Below are 21,416 nucleotides of genomic sequence, written 5' to 3'. Positions count from 1 at the left end.
ACCATCCTTGGGGACCACAACTAAACTTAACAAGTCCAAATTAAGCTACCCAGTACTACCATTATCCATTAGTGAAGATCCAGGATGCTTTACACTTATACCTATGTAAATTATGATACTTATATCTAACATTGATGCTCTCTATTATGTTTAAGTGAATTCCTGCTGGCTTCTAGAACTATTTAGATATTGGCCTTATACATTGAAAAGTCTGTTTTTCCATGTACAAATCTTAGCCTTTATGACATGGATAGATAAAATAGTAGGGGAAAAAAATCTATTTCAAATACATTCAGTGTTCTAAATAAGTTTCTTCACTTTAGGTATTCCTCCTTTTAGCTAAAATTCCTACAATTTAAATTTGACTGTTACGCATATGGTCCAGAAAATGCAGCTTGTGTGTGCTTATAGAGAATATATATTTAGGAAAAAGCAAACAAAACTATTTCTGAACTTTCACATTTTCTAGGTAATTCAATACCTCTAAAGAAAAATGAAAAGTGAATTTCAGCAATTATTAATAAATATTTCATTAAAGTGATACAATACCTATTTCATAGTATTTCATGATCTGTGCATTAACTGTTACTTTTTTAAACCAAATTTTCCATGTTACAGCAATTCATTTATTTTTAACAATGGATGTATTATATAGTTTTCACTATTAATTTTATTCACCTTATATTTTCTTTTATTTTACTTACTAATAGTTTATCATGTTAGAATCATTGGAAGTATAGTATATTTAATGACCAAAATCTTTGTCTCACTAATTCTGTTATTTTCAAAATTAATCTCCTCAGTTTTATTCCAGCTATCTTCTCTACATGTAATGTAGATAATTCTTAATCAAAATAAAGAATATCTTCATAAGCTAATATCTCCATAATGTTAAAATATATTTAAATATGTATAAAAATATAAATCTAGGGAGTGATATCAGCATTGTGGCAGCATAATTCATTCCCTTTTTCTCTCCATTCATTTACAACTAATCAGACATCCATAAACAACAAAAAGTGCCTCTGCACAGCATATATCAATACGCCTGGGAGATCCACTGATTGTGCACCCAGAAGTGTATGGATTGGACCACAAATGAGGTGATAGAGCAAGGGAAATGACAGCAGTATAGATGGTAATGGCAGAAAGGGCAGTGGCTAGTCCAACAGTAACCCAGCATGATCTTTCTGGCAGAGGAGGTGGAACATAAAGTTGGGGAGTCGGGGGGTCCTGGTTACTCACACAGCAGCCAGAGAGACCAGTTGTCCTCTCTGAATAGAGATCATGGTGACTGCGGGGATAGAAGGGGAGATGAAGAAAGCAGACAAAGAGGAAATAAGGAAAACATTTCTTGCTTTCTCCCTCAGGTTGCAAGAGGCCCATGGGCCTCCAGGAACTTGAAGAACACTGAACATTTAGAGAACAGTTAACACCTACCACTCTCATATTCCAAAAAGTTGAAGAGGAAAGAATACTTTTGAATTCATTCTATGAGGCCAGGGTCATATTGTTATGGTCCCTGAGTATTATGAGCCCCCATAAGTATTATGGTCCCTGATAACAAAACCAGACAAATATATCACAAGAAAAGAAAATTACAGGCCAACATCACTGATGAACATAGATCAAAAATCTTCAATAAAATAGTACCGACCCAAATCCAACAATTCATTGAAAGGATCATACACCATAATTAAGTAGGATTTGTCCCAGGGAAGCAAGAATTTTTCAATATGCGCAAATCAATCAATGTAATATACCATGTTAACAAACTGAAGAATAAAAACCACATGATAATTACATTAGATACAGGAAAAGATTTTGACAAAATTCAACATCCATATTTGATGAAACCTTTCAGTAAACTCAGCAAAGAGGGAACTTAACTCAACAAAATAAAGGCCATATGAGACAAACCCACAGCCAACATATACACAAAGGAGAGAAATTGAAAGTCTTTCTCTTAAGGTCAGGAATAAGGCAAGGATGCTCAAATTCACCACTTCCATTCAGTATAGTACTTGAGGTCTTAGCTAATACAGTTAGGCAAGACCAAAAAAAAAAAAAAAAAAAAGGTGTACAAATCAAAAAGGAAGAAATAAAATTACTGTTATTTGCTGATGATATGATCCTATATACAGAAAATCCCAAAGAATCCATCAAAAAATTGTTGGAGTAAATCAACAATTTCAGTAATGTGGCAAGGTACAAAATCAATATTAAAAAAAAAATCACTTATATTCCTTTACACTAAAGATGAAGCATCTGAAAAAGAAATAAGGAAAGCCATCCCAATTCTGTTTTATTGTAGCATCAAAAACAACAAAATACTTAAGAATAAGGAAGTGGAAATTCCATACAATGAAAACAACAAAATTTTGCTAAAAAAAAAATCAAAGAAGACACAGACAAATGGAAAGACATCCATGTTTGTGGATTTAGTCAGTCAGTTCAGTCACTCAGTCATGTCCAACTCTCTGCGAACCCATAAACTGCATCACACCAGGCCTCCCTGTCTATCGCCAACTCCTGGAGCTTACTCAAACTCATGTCCATTGAATCAGTGATGCCATCCAACCATCTCATCTTCTGTCATCCCCTTTTCCTCCTGCCCTCAATCTTTCCCAACATCAAGGTCTTTTCAAATGAGTCAGTTCTTCGCATCAGGTGGCCAAAGTAGTGGAGTTTCAGCTTCAGCATCAGTCCTTCCAATGAATATTCAGGACTGATTTCATTTAGGATTGACTGGTTTGATCTCCTTGCTGCCCAAGGGACTCTCAAGAGTTTTCTCCAACACTACAGTTCAAAAGCATCAATTCTTTGGGGCTTAGCTCTCTTTATAGTCCAACTCTCACATCCATACATGACTACTGGAAAAACCATAGCTTTGACTAGACAGACCTTTGTTGGCAAAGTAATGTCTCTGCTTTTTAATATGATGTCTCGGTCATAGCTTTTTTTCCCAAGGAGCAAGCATCTTTTAATTTCACGGCTGAGTCACCATCTGCAGTGATTTTGGAGCCCCTCCCCAAATAAAGTCTGTCACTGTTTCCATTGTTTCCCCATATTTGCCATGAAGTGATGGAACTGGATGCCATGATCTTCTTTTTTTCAATTGAGTTTTAAGCCAACGCTTTCATTCTCTTCTTTCACTTTCATCAAGAGGTTCCAAATTTGTGGATTAGAAAATTTAATATTGTTGAAATGGCCATGCTACCCAAAACCATCTACAGGTTCAATACTATCCCGATAAAAATAGCAAGTGAGCCCAGAATTAAACCACAGCACATATGGTTAATTAGTATTCAGCAAGGGAGCCAAGAATATCCAATGGCAAAAGGATAGACATTTTAACAAATTGTGCTGGGAGGACAAGATAGATACAGGCAGAGTAAAAAATAACTGGGCCCCTTTTTCACACCATTCACAAAAATTAACTTGAACTGGATCAAAGAGTTAAACATAAGACCTGATTCCATAAAACTCATAAAAAAACACAGGAAAGAAGCTCAACAATATTAGTCTTGGCAATAATTTGGAGGCATCATTCCAAAAGCGCGAGTAATAAAAAAAAGTCAACAAATCCAACTCCATCAAACTCAAAAGCTTCTGCACTGCAAAAAAAAAAAAATAATAATAATAATAACAACAACAATATGAAAAGACCATCTACAGAATGAAAGAATGGGGACTTTCCTGGTGGTCCAATGGTTAAGACTCTGTGCTTGCAAGGCTGGGGATGTGGGTTCGATATCTGGTCATGGACTAAGATCCTACACGCCACACTGCACAACCAAAAGTGAAGTGGGGGGGATTTTTGCAAACCATATATTGAATAAGGGGCTAATATCCAAAATATACAAAGGACTCAGTCAACTCAACAACAACAACAAAAAGAAACAAACAATTATATTTTAAATGGCAGATGAACTGAACAGACATTCCTCCAAAGATGACTCACAATGGCCAACAGACACATGAAAAGATGCTCAACATCACTAATCAGCAGGGGAAAGCAAGGGGAAAGCATGATGAGATATCAGCTCAAATCTGTCAGAATAGCCAGCACAAGGAAGACAAGAGACAACAGGGCTGCTGAGGCTGTGGTAAAGGAGAACCCTGACATGTTCTTGATAGGAATGTAAATTGGTACTACCACCTTGAAAGAAATGTTGAAGTTTCTCAAAATTTAAAAAATAGATCTATTTTATGATCTAGCATTTCCACTTCCAGGTATATACCACTCAAAAATGAAAGAAAAAGATTTTGATGATATATTTGCACTCCTTTGTTCATTGGAACATAATTCACACTAACCGAGCTATGAGAAAAAAAAGACAAATGCCCATCAATGGGTGAATGGATAAAAAAGATGTGGTATATATACACAATGGAATATTGTTCAACTATGAGAAAAGAGGATATCCTCCCATTTTTAACAGCAATGATTAACCTTGAGTGCATTATGCTAAGCAATATAAACCAGAAAGAAAAAGACAAGTACTGTATAATATGACTAACATGCAGAATTTTTAGGAGTTAAACATGAAAAACCCAGAAGTAAAATGGTCATCTCCAGGGTACAGGGCAGGGAAATTAAGAGTGATGGTGTTTAACAGTACACATCTGTAAGAGCAGTAAATAAGCCATGGAGACCTAATGCACAGTAAAATGAATATAGACAATATTGTGCTATAATTTGTAATTTATAAATGTTGCTATATCAGCCATTGTATTACAATATATAAATGTATATAAGCAACATTCTGTATACATTAAATTTATACAGTATTACACTTCAAATTTATTCAATGAAAAATAAATAATAAAACTAAAATCTATACTGCTCCATGAAACAAATCTACATGACTCCATGAAAAAAATATCATTAGATATTCAATGTCTGTTTTAATACAAATTAGGAATAAAACTTCCTATAAGAAGAGTAAAATCCAAGCTTCCAAAGTTAGAATGATGGAACATTACTCTGAACCAAGAAAATTATAACTGGGCAGACCTACATCTTACTTAGGTCTAGCTTATTGGTTTATATTTTTAAATTCCTTCATAACAACTTTTTTCTGTGATCTATCACAATCTTAGAACCTTTGAGCCTGATGTCTTAGCAAAGGTTTAAACCCTGTCAATCATTCAACAGTCAGATTGGCCCTGCTTGAAAAAGATTTAATAGAAAAGAAGTTATAAATCAAGAGAAACACTGAAGGAAGATGCCCTTTAGGAATTACCTTATAGAAAGATCAATTATCCTGGCCAAGAAAGGGGAATTCGGGCTTTATTTTTTGTTAGTATGTGTGTATTTTTAAATAACTGAAACCTTATTTATCTTGTTTTTCTTTTTCCAGCATTACTGAAATATACCAATATCCTACCAGACTATTCAAAATGGAGTAATATTTCTACAAATAGATCTCAGTGACAAGAATTTCAAAACTTTTGAAATAATATTTCTAGAGCATATCTAAATACTGCCTTGTACTTGCAGCCTTCTGAAATTAGATAACATATAGGTCACTCCTCACCACTCATCCCACTGATTGGAAAACTGAGCAGTTTGTACTTTATGCCTCTATTCCACGCCCCGCCCCCACTTCTCTTTTTTTAAATGTGTATTGGCAAATAGTTTTCTCACACTCAGAGCAAAGGGACTAGTCACAATCTAATAAAAATGCAGTAGTTAATTATACTGACTGGATTATTTTGGACTGATATTCATGCTGCAATAAAATTCCCCAAATCCACATACTTTGTCACAGTAGTTTGAGATATAGTGCTGTATAGATATCTACATGAATTTGCTTATTTTTCAGCAGGGCAAGTAGCATAAAAATTCCTACAGTAATAAACCATGGTTCATCATATTCGCTCATGGAGTATATGACTGGATGTTACAACATTTAAGCAAAAAAAATTATTGAGTGCCAGGTTCTGTGCTGGGTCCTGGGTGTGAAATGAATGTAACACAGTCTGTTTTACATATTATTCCACCTCCAGCCACATTTGGCACAGTTGATCATTTCTCATAACCTTATTGCCTTGTGTTTTTGACACTATGCACTCTGGTTTCCTCCTACCACATTGGCCTACTTTTGATCAGTCATTGTTGCTAGTCCCTCTTCCTGAATGGGATTCCTAAATGATGGAATTTGCTAGGGCTAAACTTAGGGCATCTTTTCTCTCTCTCCTGGATAATCCCATTTATTTCTTTGGCCTTAAATAATATCAATGTACTGATAATCCATTTATATCCCTTTAAGTTTCAGGTTTTGTTTTCTGAAAGAGAATCAGAATCAAAGCATTGCTAGTCAAAATTACTCTCGAGAATTCTTTGGGAAGTCACCTCCTTAGAGAACAACATATCACCTTTTATTCTCCCAAAACTGACAGAGATTGCTGTTCTTTGATAGCCAAATAAAATATTTGGATAGTACTTAGGATCTGTTATTACAAAGACAACATGAATCTTTACACAAGTAAGATCTCAAAGTCTGGCAAGATGCCTGCACTGAGAGAAGTACATAGGGACTGAGACTGTTCTCAAATCAGCAGAATCCCATCTACAAGCCCACGCTCATCCTGGAGTATATTCCCAGTGAGATGAAGGAGGGACATTCTTCAAACAATTTAAACTGTGGTTTTGTGTGTGTGTGTTAATCGCCAACCTAAACCTTCCTTGTAATTCCCAGAGCCTTCTATAGCTCTGCCTGAACGTTTCACAGCCATTTGAATTATAACACATCCAAATCAGAACTCTGATTTTTCCACTAGAACCCAACTTCTCCTGCAGCCTTCTCCATCTCAGTAAGTGCAACCTACTTTTATCTAGTGGCTTAGAGCCAGGAACTTAATCACAATGCTTTACTCTTCTCTTTGTTGCATTTCTCACTTTTTAAAACCATTTACAAGTGCCTTGATTTCTATTTTTAAAATATACCTGGAATGGATTCACAGTTCCCCCTCCACACTATTACCCCAACCCAGGCACGCAGTTTCTCATTTCACTGGGACACCTGTTCTTTGTGCTTCTATCAATACTTTAATTGCTACCACCATTCTCACCCTTATGACAGAAAGCAAAGAAGAACTAAAGAGCCTCTTGATGAAAGTGAAAGAGGAGAGTGAAAAAGTTGGCTTAAAGCTCAATATTCAGAAAACTAAGATCATGGCATCTGGTCCCATCATTTCATGGAAAATAGTTGGGGAAGAAATGGAAACAGTGACAGACTCTATTTTGGGGGGCTCCAAAATCACTGCAGATGGTGACTGCAGCCATGAAATTAAAAGACACTTGCTCCTTAGAAAAAAAGCTATAATCAACCTAGACAGCATATTAAAAAGCAGAGACATTATTTTGCCAACAAAGATCTGTCTAGTCAAAGCTATGATTTTTCCAGTAGTCATGTATGGATGTGAGAGTTGGTCTATAAAGAGAGCTGAGCCCCAAAGAATTAATGGTTTTGAACTATAGTGTTGGAGAAAACTTTTGAGAGTCCCTTGGACTGCAAGGATATCCAACCAGTCAATCCTAAAGAAAATACAGTCCTGAATATTCATTGGAAGGACTGATGCTGAAGCTGAAACTCCACTACTTTGGCCACCTGATGCAAAGAACTGACTCATTTGAAAAGACCCTGACGCTGGGAAAGATTGAAGGTGGGAGAAGAAGGGGACGACAGAGGATAAGATGGTTGGATGGCATCACTGACTCGATGGACATGAGTTTGAGTAAGCTCCAGGAGTTGGTGATGGACAGGGAGGCCTGGAGTGCTGCAGTCCATGGGGTTACAGAGAGTCGGACATGACTGAGCCACCAAAATGAACTAAACTGACCATTCTTAATCCCGTATCCCCACTTGACACAGAGATACATGCATTTATTGTCCACATATCTCAGAGAAAGACATCTTTCTAATACATAAATTGGATTATGTCTCACAACCTCTTGCTTAAAATCCTTTAGTAATTCCCCTTTTATTTCAAATAAAATCCAAACTCTTCCTGGAGGAACTCTTACCATCCCAACCACATTTCTTGTCACCCTCTCATTCCTGATTTTCCCTGTTTCATTTATTTTCATTAATACTCCAAGTTCTTTACAATTTTGCAACTGTTTCTTCTATCTGGGTAAATCTTTTCTCCGGAATTTCATGAATTCAGTTGTTTCTCATCCATCAGAATTAGACTTCATAGCTATCCCCAAAAGAGCCTTCACTTATTATCCTAAAGATCTCTCACAGAGCATGCTTTTCTTTGTGGCACAAATATCAGTTTGATAAAAGTTTTATTAAAGTAAAATTGGCAATAAATGATAGATATTTAAATGATAAATTCTGATAGATATATATATATTATATATACACCCATAAAATATCAGCAAAGCTAAGATAGTGAATATATCTGTTGTCTCTAAAATCTTCATGTCCCTTTGTAACCCTTTCTGCTACACCCCCTCTACCCAGTCTCTGCTGAGTTCCTCAAACCTCTATCCCCAGATAGCTATTTTCTGTCACTATGTTTTGCATTTTCTAGAATTTTACGTAAATGGATTTACTTCAAGCACTTTAATCTGGAATTCCAAATATTGTGTAAAATGTGCCGCCGTGTCCAGGTAGAAAAGTTTAGAAAATATTTTTCTATAACCGTAAGCAATTAAAAAGGGACAAATGCAAAAGTCACAATGTAATTATAATTATAGTGAAAAAATAGTTTGTAGTACAGATATTAATACTTGTGTTTAGCTTTAGGAGAGGTAAAGACCTCATCTTACTGGTGATACTAAGAAAGGTTTTATGAAAGAGATAACATTCTGAACTTTGCCTTGAACAGATTGAATTTTTGATAGGTGGAATTGGGAAGACCTAGATAAGGAGCTATTCCAAGCTGGTTAGGAACTTCATCAGCCAAAAGAACTTTAAGACCTGTGGGATGAACAAGGGAAGATGTGACATTTGTGTGGAGAGCACTGGATGATCTATTTTGAATAGACGTTTCTGAGAAAGTCAGAAAGATTATGGAGACATGTTAAGACTGGTGCTTGGAGGGCTTGTTAGGTGAAGGAAAGGAAATGGCTCTATTGCAGTGGCACAAACTGATTGGGAACCAGTGACTAAGACTTGCTCTCGATTTTCCTAGGAAGTCAACATGTTCCTAAATATATTCTCTTCAACTCTTGTTCTGGAATCTCAGAGAACATGTTGACTGAAACTTTGGGATGATCAATGACAAAGCTCATTACTTAGATCTGTTTATTTGCTCTTTCCAGGGAAATGCAGCCCAGGGGGCTATTATTATTCCCCTAATCCTCATATTGACATTGTGCTTCTTGGTGATACTAGCTCACTTTAAAAAACTAACAAATGAGGGAACAATCTTTAGAAATAAAAGAATTCTAGGTTGGTATACTTAAATACTTAAAACTCATATGTGTGTGTGTATACATATATATATTTAAAGTTTAAAACATAGACATACGTAATTTAAAACATATGTATACATTAAACTTGTATATGTTTTAAATATTTAAATATATATATATATAACTTTTGAGGAAAACTTTCCTTTGAGGAAAAAAAGATCAGTGATTTAACAATAGAGTAAGTTAAAATATCTGTACTTTAAAAACAAAACTAAAGGGAAACAACTAGGGAAGATATTTACAAAACACAAATGAATGAAATACATTTTCCCTTTTTCAGGATAAACCATAAGTTCTCGCCAAAAAATTTTAAATGAAAAATAACAATTTAAATTACTGGGTGAGACTCCACTTGTTATCTCCTTCAGTGAGCAAAGTGCTTATTCCTTTGAGCCCTGGAAAACATCTGTTCGGACATTTGAAGGAAAGATGGGGTGACTTTTACTAATTTTGCTATCTTAAACTAAAATATGAAAGACACACTAGTTTCCTGAAATCCACAAAATAAGTGCCTCTTCCTAGACTATCATTTTGATAAAAATTGGGAAGATATATTTTAACACTAAAAAAATTATTCTGGCATATGACACAAACTTCTTATAAATTGGAAAATATAAAAGCTATGACCTTAAAGTTGCTTGGCTGATTCTTAATTGACCCTGGGGATTTGTATTATCCTTTGCTTTGGGGATATTTAGTTGTAAAATTTTAAGAACCACTACACCAAAGTATTTTTCTTTACTGACACACTCAGAGACTGTTCCCTTTCAAAAAGGTCCATCTTCTCCCTTGAGTAAGTGTGATGGCTTGATATAGCATATTGCTAAAAATATAAAAGTGAAATATTGCATACTTCTTAAGTACAATGTTTGCAAAAGGATCATAAGACAGTCCTAACGTCCTGGAAACTAAATGGGATGACAAATTTATTTCCACTTCTCTCCCTTTGCAATCTGAATGACGGGAGAAAATCCCATCTTTAAAAACTAAATCTGCAACCTCAAATATTTTTTATAAAATGTAGAGCTCCAGAAATATTTCCCCCTGTTATTATGCGGCACATCACTTTGTACTTTACTAACTGATAAACGGATAGGTTACTGTTGCCCCAAAAGAGTCAATGAATTTCTTGGCAAACTAGCTTAATTCTCCTTTCCTGGTCAAATTAATCTTTGGGTAATTATATTTTGACCATCCTAAATCTGAGCCACTATGCTTCCAGTCAGATTTGATGTTCCTCCTGGGTGATGGAATCTTTCTGGGGCCATGCTGTTCACTGTAGAGCAGATGCTACATTTCACCCTAGAGTATAATATAGTGGAAGGTGCAGTGATTTCTACATATCTACTTAACAACCTTTGTTCCATCATTTGAAATAAAAGATACCACTCAAACAAAGGATGTTTATGGCAATAAAATAAATGGTACATCAAAAAGAAAAAAGAGTCAATGATAGCAATGTGAAGTTTCATTAGTTCTTTTTTGAAACCATCACCTTTAGTCATTTATTCAATTATTGAAGAGATAATTACTGAACACTCACTATGTGCAACACATTGGCATTAAATTAAAAATAAAATTGTGCATAGCTTCCAAAATTTCTTGACTAATAAGGAAAAGCAATATATTCAACTTAACTATAAAGTAAAATAAGATATTAAGTAAGTAACCTCCTATTCTATAAGGGAAGGTAAACTTTTAAGTGAAGAGAAAAAAGGACAATTCACTGTCACACAGAGCAGCATTTCCTAACATCATTTGACAGATGTGTGAATTTCCTGATATTTTCCCATGTTAGGGCTTCTCAGGTGGTGCTAGTGGTAAAGAATCCGCCTGCCAGTGCAGGGGAGGTAAGAGATGCAAGTTTTATCTCTGGGTCAGGAAGATCCCCTGGAGAAGGGCATGGCAACTCACTCGAGAATTCTTGCCTGGAGAATCCCATGGACAGAGAAGGCTGGTGGGCTACAGTTCATGGGGTCACAAAGAGTCAGACATGACTGAAGTGACTTAGCACACACTCATGCAGGATAGAGAGTGAGTGAAGTCATTCAGTCGTGTCCGACTCTTTGAGACCCCATGGACCGTAGCCTACCAGGCTCCTCTGTCCATGGGATTTTCCAGGCAAGAATACTGGAGTGGGTTGCTGTTCCCTTCTCCAGGAGATCTTCCCAATCCAGGGATTGAACCTGGATCTTCCACATTGTAGGCAGACGCTTTACCATCTGGGCCACCAGGGAAGTCCATGCAGGATAAAGAAGGGGTTTTAAATAAATATTTAAAATTGCATGCCAAAAATGTTTACAATACAGAACAAATTATTTTTAGGGGTTGAATGGCATGCCTCTCAAATTTATATTCTAAAATCCTAACCTCTGGTACCTCAGAAATAGGGTCTTTGAGTTAAGATGAGGCCACAATGGGATAGAGTGGGGCCCCAAAATATTTACTGTTTTTTTGTTTTGTTTTTTATAAAAATTGGAAATTTGGACATGCACAAGCATACAAGAAACATGACTTGTAAATATGAAGGCAGAGGTTAGGGTGATGCACCTACAAAATAAGGAATAACAAAACTGGCAGCACACCATAGGAGGCTGGGACAGAGGCACAGAACAGATTCTCATTTACAGGCCTCAGAAGAAAGCAGCTCTGAGCAAACCTTGATCTCAGACTTCTAGCCTCCAGAACTGTGAGAACATACGTTTCTGTGATGCTGCCCAACTTGTGTTACTTTGTTAAGGCAGCCCTAGGAAATTTGTACAGTTCCTAAAACATTTATAAGAATACAAAGTTTGATGCATTGTATTTCATCAGTGATGTAATGGAACATTATTTTAATTATACAACAAAAAATTACTCACTGATACATGTGAACATAGGATATTTTATATATTTTACCATGCTTGGTATTAGATATTAAAATATATATGAAATATATATTAAAATTTAGGTTGCAAAAGACTACATTTTTGATGATGCTCAAAATCCTTCAGTTTTACACTCAAGGAAGAAATGGATCATGAATGCCCTTATCTTATCATCACTAACTTCCATTATACTCTCTGTCTGTAATAAACTCAGTCTCTCAATCTGTTGCATTTTAAAGAGAAAAGTACTTAAAATATATTTTATATATTTATTTTTAAAGTATAGACATTAAATATCATTCTCTGAAAACTACAAAACATCATTGAGAGAAATTAGAATGATATATCATATTCATGGTTTGGAAGGCTCAATATTATATTATAAATATATCCATCCTCACGAAGTTGATGAATAGATTCAATGAGACCCAATAAGACTCCAATAAGTTTTACTGTGAAAACTGAAAGGCCAATTCAAAAATTTATATGGAAATGCCAAGGGCATAAAATAGCAAAAGCAATGAAGCACCACACAATGTAGTCGTATTATCAGACATTAATACTTATTATAAAAATATAGTAGTTACGGTTTTGTGTTATTGACACAAGAATCGATACATTGATGGAACAAAGTTAAAATTATCTCAGATCAATATAGGATTTTTCTGATATGTTGATATAGGTCTTCTATTTTTTTTTGGAAACTTTTTTTTTTGATTATAGTATTAGATATTAATTGGATTCTATTATTCTATCTTTTTCAGAGACTCAGGTTATTATATAGTTTTGGCTTGTCTTCCATTTCAATTTTTTCCCTCTTATTTTCTTTAAATCATTCCCATTTCCTCAGTTATTTTTGTAGTTCACCTCAAGGCTCCTTACTAAATTGTTATTTTAATCCATATCCCCTTTGAACATTATGTAATTGAGTCTTTATTTCTGAAAAGGGTTTTATCTTTTTATTTCTGAATTTAATCAACTTATTTTTTTCTTCCGTTCACTTGTTTTAATGTTTATTTCTGATGAAATATTTTTCCATGCATTTGTTTGTTTTACTTATTCTCAATTGTTGGTTTGAAGATATATGAATCAGTTTGGAATGGTTGGTAGAGGTTTCTTTTTTTCATATTTAATTTTATAGGAGATGAAATTTTTTATTTTCTGTTTTTTGCTTGATAGAAGCTTAGTATAAATAAATGTTGCTTGTGCCTATGCATTTCATAAATAGGATTAAAATTTGGACCTGAAAGAAAGAATCCTAATTTGGGACCCCTTCTTTGAATGCAATTAGATGCAGTTTCTTTATAGACAGCTTTTGGGGAGTTACTAGGAAATAGCTTGGTTTCTTTTCTTTTTCAAGATCTTAAATTTTTTCTCTTATGTCCTTTTCCCATTATCATTCAGTCTCCAAATGCTACTTGTCTTCCTTTTTACCATTTTCTCTCCACAAAATGTTGCTTTACTTACACTGCTCCTCCAAGTCCTCTATTTTATGTCCTTTCTAATAGTCAGTACTTTGATCTACAAATTCTTTATTACCACCTTCATACTCGTGGTGGATTTCTCCTTGAAGGAGGTAATTTTAACTTAATCCTCTCTTGTGTTACCTATTCTAAGGTTTCACCATGAATTCAAGATAGGTTTGGCTAGAAATTATTTATTTTCATAATTAGGGACATTATTCTTTGTCTTCTACTCACAATGGAGGTATGGGAATGTAAGAATTTATTTTTTCTTATTGACTTCTAGGATTTAGAGGAAGATTAGTGAAAGATTCAGATTTAGGTAGCCACTATTCACTTTTGACTTGACTATCCATGTTGATTTTTTTACAACTGAGCAATATTCTTAATTGGCAAATGCATCACTTATGAGTTATGTTTGGTTGTAGAAACTAAAAATAATAGTAGTTTTAAGAAGACTGTGTTTTTTACCCTTAGAGAAATCTAAAGACAATGTCAGTTCCCGCACTCCTCAGCATCCTTCACTTTTTCTGTGTATCTATCATTAGCATATGGCTTCTTTACTCAGTGAAAGTGTGAAAGTGTTAGCCATTCAGTCATGTCCAACTCTCTGTGACACCAGGGACTGCAGCCCACCGAGCTCCTCTGTCAAGGAATTCTCCGGGCAAGAATACTGGAATGGGTTGTCATTCCCTTCTCCAGGGGATCTTCCTGACCCAGGGATAGAACCCAGGTCTTCTGCATTGCAGGCAGATTCCTTACCATCTAAGCCAAAAGGCTACCCCAATGTTGCAAGATGCTGAAGGCTCATCTCTCATTTTTGTGTTCCAAAGAAGGAGGAGAAAGAAAGGGAAAATGAGGGCATCCTCCTAGATGACTCAGCTTCCTTCAAATGAGTGCTCTCACAAGTCTTCCCAGTTACTCCTGTTTATGTCTCATTATTCACCCCTACCCGTAGGCGAGATGAGAAAATGTAATGTTTAGCTAGCCACCCTTCTAACCCCAATAAAGCCACTGTTCCCTTAATAAGAAAAAGGGAAATGGGTACCTGATAGGTGCTTAAAGTTGCTGCTACAGGAAATAAAACTCTTTATTTGGATAATATGAGTGGCTGGGTTTTTCTCCATGCCTAATATATTTCTATTTCTAGGCATCCATTACCTTAAATAATTATGTATTTGAAATGAATAATAGGATATATTTAGTTCCATTAACTCATTTTAAATCCATATATGTATTAACTATATTTTATAATAATATGTATTAGCTCAACTTTAAAATCTAAAGGTATTAATTCAGCCAAAGAGGGAAAGTTAAAAAAAACTTAGAGATTTGAACAACTGATTTAGCCAGAGAAATCAAATCATTGTAAATTTTTCTGTTATGCATGCCTTTGAATACTCTTTGATATTAAATAACTATATTTTAAATCTAATTGCTCCAATAGTAGTTTTGATATATATCTTTCTACTTGAATCATTCAATATTTTACCACTGACTAAAAATTTCTGGTTAACAGTATAACTGTCATTCAGCTGCTGGTTTCAGAGTTAGAAATTTATTTACTTGATTAAAACTGAACTTTTACTACTCTGAAGAGCTTAAGGCAGTGAATGGCTAATTTATACCTTAAAATATTTAGCATTATAAAGGCAAAAAGAAGTGAGGCAATAAATAGAATGTATAAATGGGACTTGAGGGCAGATAGTGACAACCTCAAGTCCTGGTTACACTCGAGGCAGTGTTCTTTCTCTGAGTAATGCGTTAGGGGAAGACAGAGCTTTCCTCATTTTTCTCCTTAATGGCTGCATTAGTAATTTACCAGGGGTAAAATTACCTCTTCCTAGAGTTTATTTTTCAGACTCCCAAATTATTTCATATATCTTTCAAGATTTCTCTCATTCTAACTCACAAAAATACTTATCTGTGCATTTATACAAAAGGAGCATATAATTTTAAATGGCACTCACATTTCCTGAAGCTTATTCCAAAGTCCCAAAGTTGAGAACCAGTGACTTAAAGCTGAGTTTGTCAACCAGATAGAAGCGGGCGGGAGAATATTATTCAGGCAGATAAGTAGTAGTTTCAAGTTGCCATAGCTTCAAGTTGCAGTATTTGGACACTGCTGATAACTCTATATTTATTTCAAAATAACAGGCCTTGTAGGAAAGTTGTGAGGATAAAGGAATGGATAAAAGACTGCTGACAGATGATGAAACCATGCTGGATTTTGAACTTTATATACTTATTTTAGCAATGACTAGAACTATTGATGAATATCCAAGGTGCTCTACTAAAATACACTTTTTATTGTCCTACCATCAGTTATTTTACCTGTGATTGGAAGTTCTTCTTTCTGGGATCTTTTTTGAACTACTGATTTTCCAAGAGTTAACCCTTTCAGCACACTTCCTGGACATTCACTCAATCTGTGTTTCTTACTGCATATCCATGACACAGACAGACACTAGAGGCAAGTGCTAAACAACACAAGTCCAATCCTAAACCTCCTGTAGGCCACTGTTCCTTAAGGAGAGGAAGTCATAAAGGGACTAATTTAATAATTTATAATTTAGAGTCATAATGAATGCTACAAAGAGAAAGGACAAGTTTGCATTAGTGCACTCAAGTAGTCATAACAAAACACCATAGACTAGCTGCCTTAAACAACAGAGAAATTTTTTTCTTACATTTCTGGAAGCTAGAAGTCCCAGATAAAGGTTCAACAGGGTGGTTTCTGGTAAGAGCTCTCGTTCTGGCTTTCAGATGGCTGTCATCTCACCATGGCCTCAGCTGGTCTTTTCCCAGTAAATTCTCAAAGAAAGAGACAGGGGTAGTCAAGGAGGGAGAGAAAGAGGACAGGAGAGCTCTCTCTTTGGTGTCTCTTCTTATAGGGACTAATCCCTTGGGATCAGGGTCCTACTTTCATGACCTCGGTAAATCTAAAATTATGGTCCCATTTCCAAGTATAGCCATACTGTGGTATAGGGCTTCAGCATAGGAATTTGGGGGAGATGTAAACATTCAATCCACAACAAGATCTAATCAGAGCATTTAACAAGACACTTGATTTAATCTGGATGATTAAGGGTTGTGACAAGAATGTAACAAGCTCTGAAAATTAATGTATTAAAAAATAGGAGGGGAGAGATCATATAGCCAAAGATATTAGTATGTAAGAAAGGCCCTGGAGTGGGAAGCAGCACGTCACGTGGGGGAAACTGAAACAAAGACAGTGTTGTACGGATGAGTGTGATGAGGCATGGTAGGAGAAAAAGCTGGAAAAGAGGCATGGGCCAGAACTCATATGGCCTGTAGGTCAAGTTTGGCTTCCCTGCTGGTTCAGATGGTCAAGGAATCACCTGCAATATGGGAGACCTGGGTCTGATCCCTGGGTTGGGAAGATCCCCTGGAGGAGGGCATGGCAACCCACTTCAGTATTCTTTCCTGGAAAATCCTCATGGACAGAGAAGCCTGGCGGACTACAGTCCATGGGGTCACAAAGAGTTGGATATAACTTAGTGATTAAACACAGCATAGGTCAAGTTTGTAAGTGGTTAGACATTAAACAAATTTTTAAGCATAGGGATGACATGATGAGATAAGCTTTTTACAAGTCAAATTGTACTGACTGCAGTACAAAGAACCGGTTAAAGAGGATCAGGAATGTTAGTTATAAGGGTCTGGCATTATTCCAGGTGAGACACTATGGTGGCTCAGGATAAAGAAGTGACTGTGGAAATGGAGAGAGGTGGATTGGATTGGGTATATTTTAGATACAGAATTGAAATAACCTGGTGATGATTAGTTAAGGAAGGAGATGGAGAGGAAGGAGCCAAAGATGATTCAGGTTTCTGGTGGAATTTGGACCCACTCATGACTATGGAGAAAAATCTTCTTGGAGAGAGATGGAGAGAGAATCTGTATTCTATTTAAGACCCGTGAAACCTTAGGTAGCTATGATACATCCAGTTGGATAAATGTACAACAGATCATTTTAAAAAGCTCTGGGATAGAGATTTTAAATTTGAGAATTATTAGCCATAAATGATAAACGAAGCCATTAGTTCTAGCTGAGATCTCTAAGGGAAAGAGTATAGAAAGGAAGAACAAAAGCTTAAGATAGAACCTTGAAAAAGCCAAGATTTAAAGTTCAGTGAAAGCTGCCAAGGACACTTAGAAGTTGTCAGAGAGAGAGAGAGATGAGAAGAGCCAAGGGACATGTGTTTCAAAAAAGTAGTAAGTGTTGGGGACAACTGCTAAGAATCAAATAAGATTAGATCCAAAATTTGATAAATGTATTTAGCTGAACAGAGTGAACATGAACCATTTCAGTGAAAGACAAGTGGTCAGAGCCAAATTAGAGTGAGATTCATGATTCTAGGTGGGACACAGCAGATCCTAGACAGAACAGCAATACCAAGGACCTCCTGCCACTTAATTGGACACCTACCTGGAAACTTATGGCTGTAAGATAAATAAATAAATAAGAAGAAAGCATGAATTTGAAGCTTAGAACACCAAATTTAATTAGAAATAAAAAACACTCATTTCCAGTTTTTCCTGGTGTTATTCAGATTTATGGGCTTCCCTGATAGCTCAATTGGTAAAGAATCTGCCTGCAATGCAGGAGATCCCAGTTCAATTCCTGGGTTGGGAAGACCCCCTGGAGAAGGGATAGGCTACCCACTCCAGTATTCTTGGGCTTCCCTTGTGGCTCAGCTGGTAAAGAATCTGCCTGCAATGCGGAGACCTGGGTTCAACCCCTGGGTTGGGAAGGTCCCCTGGAGAAGGGAAAGGCTACCCAATCCAGTATTCTCGCCTGCAGAATTCCATGGACTGTATAGTCCATGGAGTTGCAAAGAGTCAGACTTGACTGGGTGACTTGAAAAAAAAAAAAATACAGATTTATGGGAAATTTCAAGGTTTATTCATTGTTTGTTTGCCTATGTAAAAAAAAAAAGTTATCTGAAATTAAAATGCTGTGTATTCTTCAAGGCACAAGAGCACAACTCCAAATGACTTTTATTCTTCCAGGAATTAAACTCAATTTGGACAGAGAAAAAGAAAAGTGATATTGATAATAAATAGGTAAAACACTTAACTAAAAGGAGCAACAAGAAATAAATATAAATTGGTTTATAATAAATATATATTATTTTAAGGATTCTCACAAAATATTTTTAGAATAAGATTTTGGTGGTAATAGAAAATGTAATTATCTGAGTCTTCTTAGTGCATATGTGCTGAGACCTATAATAGACAGATGAGAGAGATTTCCTGGGAAATAACTTGTATGAGAGATTTTTATGAAAGCATCCAGGAAATTATATGTCCACCACTAGGAGAGGAGGTAATATAGAGCAAATTCATCGCAAAGGATTTTAGTAAGGTGGCATGTTCTAATAGAATCCTGGAAGACTAGTTTAAGAACAGTCCACCATGATGTATGAGAGCAGTTTTGAACACCAAGGGTGATCCATAACACTTCATTATTCAATGTTCTCCAAACTGATATTAGCCTGTGAAACAATATTTTGGGGTTGGACACAAGCAATTGTTCAATTTTCACAAAGAGTAAGACAAAAGGAAATAAATAGGCACACGCACAAAAAATCATATGGTCAGAATTCTCTGTTAAATGAATCATTGTACACATCCCAGTGTACAATGTCTGTGGGTAACTCAAGTCCTAGTTATAAGAAAGAGACATTAATAATAAGAATCATGGCGGGATCCATTTCTTTTAAGAATTTAAGGAAAAAGGAAAACATAGTCTATAAGAAGAGTGAAATACAGTCTTACGAATAGACAAGAAGTTATTGAATACTTGTGTGATTTTGACTCACGCTGAGTTTCACTATATTGAGGCATGAGAGAAAATGGGATGAAGAAAAATTGTTTTGTAGAAGCAGACAGAGAAATAGTTATGCTCGTGGAAAATTTTCTGAATAATGTCTCATGTACCCAAACTCTGCACAATACCAAATGTTTACATGTTTGGTGCCAATGGACAACTTTCACAATGTCTATTAACAACTCTTATTCCAGATCCAAACATCTCCCTGCTGTGGGATAACTAGGAAGCAAATACAAGCTGTCATATAGCACCTTTAAGCCAGATTCCACTCACGGAGCAGCATGTGTCTATGTGCAGATGGATCCATGTGCACAGCACCCCGTTTTCCAATAGTCTGACCTCAATTTAAAAGGAGGATTTGGAAAATAACATCTGGTATAAATAAAATACAACTTTTCTCAAGCTACTTTGTCTTTCTTCTCTCTCTTAAATGTCATGAAGTAAACTCAAGTACCAATTAGCCATTGATGGAAAAGGAAACCTGAAGTATGTATGCTAATTATATGTGTCCCTTGGGTAGCCAGAGGACAGGGAAGCGCACAGGTTCAGTAGGGAAGACAATGACAAATATTGGCTGTGAAATTCATTCCATGGACATTTAAATACACAACTTTTAGAAAATTATGCATGAAACACAAAACAGAGATGTAAACAAAATACAGAATAGTATCATACACAATGAGGACATAGAATGGCAGCAGGGAGAAAAAAAATTAAATACTTTCTTCAAAGATATTTTGAATTTAGTCATTATATATCATTTGACTATATTACATTTTTGAAAGAAAAAACAAATAAAAAGCTTTGGCATATTTCAGTTGTGGGACCTGGTGTGACTCTTAACACTGTATGTAGTTAAGAGTACATACAGCGTAGTTAATTCTACATTAGCTGTTAATAGGAAACATGCCTTACCAGATCTTAAAAATACCTTAGAAATTTATCCACAAATGATATAAGTTCATCATCATGTTGACTATCACTAAAGCAGTATCTGCCAAACCTGAGGATGCCTTTGGTCATAACTGTTCTTGGATTATTACTTTTTTTTAATTGAAGGGGGACTATCAAGATAACACTCCCAGTGAATAGGTGTCCCTGCCACTGTGCGCTGCCCAGTAGTATCCAGCCTGTTCAGTCCCGCCCTTTCAAGCGGAGAATGGCCCTTAGCAAGAAGCATCTTGAGCCTCAGAATTGGCCTTGCTTACATATATGCTGGGTAAATAACATAGAAATCACCCACAACTCCCCAACAGGGTATTTGTGAGCTAGACCAGAAAACACCAATGAAAGGAGGACTGGGAGATTTTTTAATTCCTCATGCTAGTCAGAAATGATACAGTTGGTGAAGTAGAACAAAACCCTCTCTACCTTTATTTACGATAAAAAAGACCAATCTCTCACTAATCTATTTATATTTATCTATATATCTAAATATATAGAAAGCAAGGAAACTGAATTATTTTAATCACAGATTACAGGGCATATCTCATTTCCCCTCAGAGAGGCCATGCAACCTATATTTAAGTAAAAAAGCCAGGGGGCCTGTGGATGGCAGAGAAACTGGTTGGTGCTGCATTTTCATGATTTGTTAATATTCTCTTTTTCTATAAGAAAGAAAAGAAATAAAATATTTTGTCCTAGCACTTATTTGTCCTTTGTCCAGCACTTATTTGGGGGATAATCCTGAACAACATCCATGGCCTCAGAGGTGCTCTAAACTGTGATTGGCAACTTTCAAGGTACTTAGGAGCAATAATAGACAAAACTAACACAAGAAATAAACTAAT

General features: G+C 35.8%; 1 protein-coding gene across 35 annotated transcripts in view; it reads right to left on the bottom strand.

Moving 5' to 3' along the window:
* The window catches only part of LOC129619891 (uncharacterized), a 684,565-nt gene that overhangs the window by 395,214 nt on the left and 267,935 nt on the right, over positions 1-21,416 (bottom strand). The window contains exon 4 of one of the 35 annotated variants that reach the window (XR_008698260.1): positions 3,262-3,617. The exons of the other annotated variants lie outside the window; for them this stretch is intronic. The gene's annotated coding sequence lies outside the window, so the exon portion shown is untranslated. Of the gene's footprint in view, positions 1-3,261; positions 3,618-21,416 lie in introns of those variants that run through there. 35 annotated transcript variants of the gene reach the window in all.

Source organism: Bubalus kerabau, chromosome 9, assembly GCF_029407905.1.
Source record: "Bubalus kerabau isolate K-KA32 ecotype Philippines breed swamp buffalo chromosome 9, PCC_UOA_SB_1v2, whole genome shotgun sequence".
Classification (NCBI taxonomy): Eukaryota; Metazoa; Chordata; class Mammalia; order Artiodactyla; family Bovidae; genus Bubalus; species Bubalus kerabau.
The sequence above is the reverse complement of the archived record's forward strand: the minus strand, read 5'-3'. Positions and strand labels throughout refer to the sequence as shown.